This window comes from Aegilops tauschii, chromosome 5 (assembly GCF_002575655.3).
Source record: "Aegilops tauschii subsp. strangulata cultivar AL8/78 chromosome 5, Aet v6.0, whole genome shotgun sequence".
NCBI classification, from domain to species: domain Eukaryota; kingdom Viridiplantae; phylum Streptophyta; class Magnoliopsida; order Poales; family Poaceae; genus Aegilops; species Aegilops tauschii.
The window spans coordinates 250,227,047-250,235,004 of record NC_053039.3 but is presented as its reverse complement, the minus strand read 5'-3'; the positions used below and the strand labels follow the sequence as shown (position 1 = coordinate 250,235,004).

The window sequence follows — 7,958 nt, the reverse complement described above, 5'->3', positions numbered from 1 at the left end:
CTGGCCGACAGGCCGTGCAGGTCGCGGGCCCCGCCAGTGGCCTCGCCGCCACTAGCCGAGGCGGCCGGCTGCTGCATGCGCGCGCGGGAAAAGAAGCGGCGCTGATTTCCGTGACTAACAACGCTGATTCCGATGCAAACTCTGCTGATTCCCATGCTTCAAAAGTTGCTGCTGCTGCGGAGGTGACAACACCAAATTTGATGGCCATGCTTTCTTTTGCTTTCTGCCGCAAGTTCCGATGATCTGGAATCGGATTCCCGCCTGCCTGCGTGATTTACGCTTCCGTCTGTAGCCGAAGCGACAACACTCAGGCGTGCTTATTTGTACGCGTGATTTCGTGCCGCACACCGAAGAGCATTGATGTTGCTGCGTGTGATGAGACACCACGATGCTGGAATCCGAGGCCGCGGTTGGTGAGTTCTAACTCGTTCCGCCGACAAAACAGTGCTCCTCTTCTATTTATACGCACAACCGCGGCTCCGTGCGCATACACTCTCTCTCGGAAATCTCTGGTTGCCTTCTCTGCCTCTCTGCTCTCTCTAAATCTACAAGAATACACAGAAAGGAAAACTTGGTAGCCACTTTCAGTCGTGATTTTGGCTGATTTAGAGTTGGATTTAGAAGATGCTGAAGTTGAAGAAAGGTAGATTAAGGTAAGATCTATCCATTTTTGTTGGTTCCGTTCACATGCGTGATGTTTTTGTTCTGTTTGATTAGTTCCTAAGTGTGTATTGTATGTTGTTTTAGGCATTATTTCAGCACTAGGAGGAGTCATTTGGAGTTTCTGGAGTAGGATTTGCCGTGCAAAGTGAAGTACGAACGGGAAGAACGAGGTATGAGCTTTGCAATATATGAATTTTTTTATACATGCACGGTGGTAATTAGTTAGTCTTTTAGCTCGTCATTAGCTATGCGATGTAAGTGCTTAGAGGTTAGAAAAATTTGCAGACAAGAGATACAACATTTATACTATTTTTTTAGAAGAGTAGGTTGAAGATGTTGTATCAATGTTAGCTGCGTCCATTAGTATTGAGATGTGAGAGAAGATGTTAATACGGTAATTAAGAAAAAAATTGCACTGCAATTGTTCATTGTATGTGGTATGTTATTTGATGTGGTATGTTTATTACTAAGTCTATAGTTAGGAAACCTTAGGTCTACTTTGTTATGTCGCAATAATCTAAATTTTATATGTTAAGATTAGGTGCTAATGTACATGATGATGTATGTAATTAGGTAAAATAATTCATCTTAGTAGCAAACAAGGAGGAGATGACGTGATTGAAGAAATTGTGTTTCCATCTTCGTTGTCCCTTTTGAGGTGATGACCACATACATGCAAGTGCTATTTTCATACTTTTGATAGCAGAAAGAAAAATCCTTGTGTAATATTGATGTTCATGTGATAATAGGTTGACTCCGTTCACATAGTACTGGTGACGGATATTTATTCGAACTATTTTGACGCTTAATTGCATTCGCAAGCACATCCATATTGGAGCTAAGGTATAAAATGACGCTGTAATTTTGTTAATATTTTTTATATTGTTGTACTATTGTGAATAATATGCATGCCGCTGCAAATATTATTATTTGTAAATAAATAATTGTTATCGTATGATAAGAAAAAATTATATAAAGATGGAAGAAATTAAATGTTTTACTCATATGATATTAAAATGTTATTATTGTACTATTATGTTTAGTGGTTGTTTGGATAGCGAGTAATTACCATCGGTTTTGTCATAACCCGTTGTAAGAAAATTAGTTTTTACTAATAGTCGTTTTTCCAAAAGCTTAGTTTTTGCATGTTACGAGAACCAGTTTAGGATATTTTTGGGGTAGTTAGAAAAAAGCAAACAGAGTTTTAGTTTGTGACGCTCATAGACGAGTTTGAGAAAAAATAGATCTCTAAATACCCGTTAACCAAACAACCCCGGAAAGTCTAAGCAAATGATTCTAAAAACAAACCGAATATTTGTGACAAAAATACGATTATTATTTTAGTCGTATGATATGTAAATGTTGTCATCGTACTACTACCAAATGTTCAGTTACTAATTGTTTGAAATGTAAACATGTATGTTGGTTAGGTACTATGGAAAATTTAGTAGTGTACTATGGGAACGTCTTACGCGACGGTCCTTTCGGGATGGATGTGTCCTTGTGCGAGTCGACTACATTTGTAGTTAGAGACATGGTCAACGTGGGTTACGCAGCTGTCAGAAGGTGCATCCGAGCGGTGTTTGGCCCAGGGATGCAGGGGTGAAAATGACAATGGAGGCCTTCGTTGCTGACGGAGGAAATGATGGACAGCTGCCCGTTGGGGTTTGCGGCCTGTCACAGGTGATCAGTCATGGGGGTCGTACATGAGGTTTGCAAGCAATCCCAATAACCCAGTGTTTGGTCAGCCGATGGTGTATGTGGAGTTTATTTCAGTCACTGATGTTGCCGGATGCAGTAGCAGGGGCGGTGAGGTCGAGTTGGCCATCACATCAGCCCCTAGCATCGGCCCATCGAAACTGACGGGCGACCAGCCTGTGTATGACACATGATATTGGTCTGCGGCCGTTGACATGAGTGAACACGTGGAGGGATTGCCGGAGGCGCTAGATGATGACGATCACTCTTACGCCTCTTCCGAGTCAAACGAAGAAGAAGATGTTCCTCCCCAGAGGGCGGTCACGGCGTCACTGCAACCTGGGTTGTTACAGGATATGAGCATCACAAATGAATTTCACTCTATTTCTGGCCTAGAAGCGGGGAGCCTGGAGGTTGGGCAGGTTTTCCCAGACAAGACGTCTGCTTACCAGGCAATTAATAGGTATGCAATCGCCCTCCACCGCCAGCATAAAGTGAAGCAGTCTGATAAAAAAGAGTTGAAGGTCATATGCATCCACACCACGAAAGGTTGCCGCGGAAGAGTTCTCGCTAGACTGAAGCCTGGGGTATGTCAGTCATGGCATATCACAAAAATAGTGCAGCATAGCTATGAGCAAATTGGGACTCTTTCAAATCACCGCAATGTGACAGCAAGATATGTGGCACAGGTGATGGAAACGGTTGTGCAGGGAAGTCTGAACATTAGTGTTAGGGCTTTGCAAAAAGATGCAGAAGATCAGATTGGCTTCCCTGTCAGCTACAGCAAGGCTAGGCGTGTGAAGGAAAATATATTCCAGAACTTGTATGGAACCTATGAGGAGGCCTATTCTTATGCCCCCAGAATGCTTCATCAGATAGCAAGTGCCAATAGGGGGACCGAAGTTTGGCGGAGAGAACGTCCAAACCCAAAGAACCCGGGTGAGCTAATCCTGGACCGCTTATTCTGGGCATTCGCCCAGACTATACAAGCCTCCAAGCACTGTCGCCCAGTATTATCAGTTGATGGTACCTTTCTCACTGGAAAGTACAAGGGCACACTATTGGTGGCGATTGCAGCAGATGCAAATAATCAGCTTCTTCCTATTGCATACGCATTGGTCGAGAGCGAGAACAAAGATAGCTGGTTGTGGTTCCTGAGCTGCGTGAAGATGGGTGTCGTGAAAGAGCGTTTAGGTGTTTGTATCATATCTGATCGCAACACAGGATTATTAAGTGCTCTCGGCATAATTAAGGAGTCGTTAGAAGAGTGGGGGTGGCCGGATCTAGAGGGAAGGTGGTGCGTGCGGCATTTGGCAGCAAACTTTTACTCCAAATTCAAGAATAAGGATTGGTTCAAGTTATTCAAGAGGATGTGCATGCAGAAAACTGAAGCCAAAATGAATGCCATCTGGGCAGGTATCAATGGTGAGATCGAGCACGCGGCCTTGCCGCAGAGAGAAGACCGGAGGGGTCGTAGGACGGCCATAAATTTGAGCCAGTGGATCGGCGAGAATTGCCCTGATTTGTACAAGTGGGCGCAGGCTCACGACACCGGGGCTCGGTATGGAATAATGACCAGCAACATGTCAGAGGTGTACAATGGTGTTCTTAAAGGGGTGAGAGCCCTGCCTATCACAGCCCTAATTGAAGAAACTTGGAACCGGACCCTGTCATACTTTGCAGACAGGGTTACCGTGGCTAAAGCACAAGTTGAATTGAACAAGCCATGGTCCGAGAAGATGCAAAGACATCTGGACCAGAAAGCAAAGAAGTCCCAAAGCCATGGCTGCAGGAAAGTGGACGCACTTAGGAATAAGTGGGAGGTCAATGTGCGAGCCAAGTACGTCAAGGGTCACCACAGAGGATCAAAAAAGCAAGCTGTCACCCTCGGCCCAACGTCTTGTGAGTGCACGTGTAACAAGCCCAAGCTTGAGGGCTACCCTTGTAGTCATGTGCTCCGGGCGGCTGCAGATCAAAAAATTAGTGTCGAGTCATACATATCGTCGTACTTCAACATGTGCAATCTGTACAACACTTGGAACGGTGAGTTCTGGGCTTGGGGCATTGATATGAACTACAAAATGCTGTGGCCAGATGGGCCGAAATCGATTCTGAACGCCGACTTGATGAGAACCGCCAAGGGACGACGTCAGTCTAGGCGTCATCGCAATGACATGGACCATAGCCAGATGGGAGAACCAAGGCGATGCCGCGTTTGTAGGTGTCCTGGACATTCACATAGGGAATGCCCGTATCGAGCGAACAACACCACCTGATGTTGATTTATCTGTACTCGCTATGTCTACTTATATTTGTATTCTATTTTTATTAATTTAAATTGAATCTCTTTGTATTATTGAATCTCTTTGTGTTATTGTATTTATATATTTTTTAAATTGAATCTCTTTGTATTATTGTACCCGTGATGTTAACTTCAGTTAATTAATGTAAATTATATCTCTTTGTATTTTTTAAGTTATTTTTTTGTATGTTTGTGTGCAGGTTATGGCTGAAGTGCCAGTGCTTTTGGAGGGGCCCCATGACGCCGGCCACCGTTGCCACCTATTTTTGACCCCAAATAAAGAACATGATTATTGGAGTTTCAGACTTCGAACCATAAAGAAAACCTGGCCAATACACAGTTCTTTCGTTCCTCACCTTGATGCTTATGGACTACATGCTTTTGGTAGGCTCACATCATGCGAAGACCAGTTATGTTCGGACCCATCCCTTTTGACATCCCTCGTTGACCGGTGGAGACCTGAAACTCACACCTTTCACTTTCGTTTTGGGGAGCTTGCACCTACACTGAAAGATGTTTCTATGATCCTTGCTCTATGTTAAGGCATATCTCTCTTGATGTTGTTTTGGTGATTGATGACAACACGTTTGCAGACTAATCATGTGCTTTGAGCATTTCAGAGATTCATCCTTTGGCACAAGACGATTCCTTCCCCTCGGAGTTTTAATCAAGACGGTGTAGCTCTTTCGTTTCTGTTTTGGTGGACTTGTTTCGTAGGAGTCACCGTACTATCAAGAGGGGGTCCGCTTTGGTAAGGCTAGGGTGGAATCAACACGTACACATCCCTTTTGCACCCACTGAGCCTTCCCGCTTCGATGGAGGTTTTCTTCCCTTTCTATGAGTGTGATTTGGTCCCAGCGGTAGTACCGCGGTGCCCACCGGTAGTACCGCTCAAGAGCCACAGGCGGCAGTACCGCTCTGCAGTAGTAGTACCGCCTATGGGTCCTCAGCCGTAGTACCGCTGCGGTACCGGGCTCCTACCGCGTCGACTCAAGGGGGTCGCCTCTCGTGTCGGACTGTGCGGCACTAAGCAGCGGCAGTAAAAGCGGTAGTACCGCTCGAGAGCGGTAGTACCTCCCTACCACCGCGGCAGTACCACACTGGGTCCGTCTTCTACCCATCTGCTTGCCCTCCCTGGCTGCGGCAGTACCGCAAGGGGGAGCGGTAGTACCGCTAGGGCCAGCGGTAGTACCGCTGCCCCCTGCGGTAGTACCGCCCTCTGCGGGGCTGTTTTGGGGGGTAACGGTTGGATTGTTCCCCCCTCTATAAAAGGGGGTCTTCTTCTCCAAAGTTGACCCACCTCTTCCCCCAAAAACTCCATTGTTGCTCCAAGCTCCATTTTCGCCAGATCTCTCTCCCTAGCCAATCAAACTTGTTGATTTGCTCGGGATTGGTTGAGAAGGCCCCGATCTACACTTCCACCAAGAGAAATTTGATTCCCCCCACTAATCCCTAGCGGATCTTGTTACTCTTGGGTGTTTGAGCACCCTAGACGGTTGAGGTCACCACGGAGCCATAGTCCATTGTGGTGAAGCTTCGTGGTGTCGTTGGGAGCCTCCAATTAAGTTGTGGAGATTGCCCCAACCTTGTTTGTAAAGGTTCGGTCGCCGCCTTCAAGGGCACCAATAGTGGAATCACGGCATCTCGCATTGTGTGAGGGCGTGAGGAGAATACAGTGGCCCTAGTGGCTTCTTGGGGAGCATTGTGCCTCCACACCGCTCCAACGGAGACGTACTTCCCCTCAAAAGGAAGGAACTTCGGTAACACATCCTCGTCTTCACTAGCTCCACTCTTGGTTATCTCGTGCCTTTACTTGTGCAAGTTTATTTGTGTTGTATCCCTTGCTTGCTTGTGTGCTTGTTGTTGTTGCATCATATAGGTTGCTCACTAGTTGCATATCTAGACAACCTACTTTGATGTAAAGTTTAATTTGGTAAAGAACAGCTAAAAATTGTTAGTTGCCTATTCACCCCCCTCTAGTCAACTATATCGATCCTTTCAATTGGTATCAGAGCCTCGTCTCTTTATTAAGGACTTTGCCGTCCGAAGAGTATGGTTGACACCATAGACGGTGGGGAGGAGCACTCCGGTGTGAATCCGAGCTCGTCTACGGCCGATGGGGGAATCGCGGTTTCTCGTGAGGAATTCAATGTGGCTTTGGACACATTGAAAACCTCCATGACAACCGAGGTTGAAAGCATGTTTAATAAATTCTTAGAAGGACTTAAACTATCTACCTCGCCGATGAAAGTGGGTGATCGGACTAACAAGGTGACGGATGCTAACTCCGACAAGGGGGAAGCTACTAGTGAAAAGGGTCCTTCTACTAGTGGTAGAAATGGCACCGGCATCTTTGCCCATGTGGAACCTCCAATTTATGGAGGACCGATTCCCTCTACTCATTTAAATCATGTCGGCCCTCCTCCTAAGATTGTGAAAAATGAGGACTTTGATTCTTGGGTTTATCGCTTCAAGCGTCATTTAAATCATGTGAATACTAATCTTTGGAGAATCATTGAAGAAGGTTTCTATCCACATGACCGAAGCAACTTCACCCCTAGAGAAGCCGTGGATAATCAATTCAATGAGAATGCTCTCTTCATCATCCAAGATGTAGTTCCACCCGAAGATCTCCCTCATCTTTGACCCTTCGCCATGGCCAAAGATGCATGGCATTGTGTTGTTTCCCTCTATAAGGGAAGCGCGAGCATTCAACGCTCCAACTATGAAGTGGTGCAAGATGAAGCCGATGAGTTTGTAATGAAAGTAGATGAAGAACCTCGTGGGCTCTTTCGGAGAGTAACCAAACTCGCGGTCTCACTCCGAGATCATGGGAGCAAGGACACGGATGACAATTGGATCAAGCGCAAGTTCCTCAAAGCAATGATGCCTTACCACAAGGCCATGTCCTCCGTCATCCGTCAAAGACCGGACTTCCACTCCTTGATCTCAAATGAAGTGTTGGATGAGTTTGTCGCAATGAGGATCTTGGACAAGACCGCCGACAACGCGGTGTTGCGTTCTCAAAGAGCAAAGAAGCCCAACCTTGCCTTGAAGGCCAAGGTTATTGTGGAAGAAGAGGAAGAAGAGGAAGATGAGGAGTGCAACCCCGAAGATACAAAATATGATTACCATGAGGCATAATTCAACTCATGGGGCTTAAGCTGTCGTGAGGCATACGAAACAACTCTTCCCTCCTGCATAAGCACTGCTCCAAGTCCTCGACGAGAAGCGTCGCAATATACTTCATAATCCTTGCGCTGATTTGGCAGAATCAACACCGGTGATGTAACCA

At 46.0% G+C, this 7,958-nt stretch overlaps 1 long non-coding RNA gene across 1 annotated transcript; it reads left to right on the top strand.

Annotated features, from left to right (window-relative positions):
• Positions 1-216: 216 nt before the first annotated feature.
• LOC109733339 (uncharacterized) lies at positions 217-6,352 on the top strand. Its single transcript, XR_005757005.2, has 5 exons — positions 217-653; positions 748-833; positions 1,237-1,321; positions 1,413-1,506; positions 4,864-6,352. It is a non-coding gene; the product is annotated as an uncharacterized lncRNA (long non-coding RNA).
• The last annotated feature ends 1,606 nt before the right edge of the window (positions 6,353-7,958 follow it).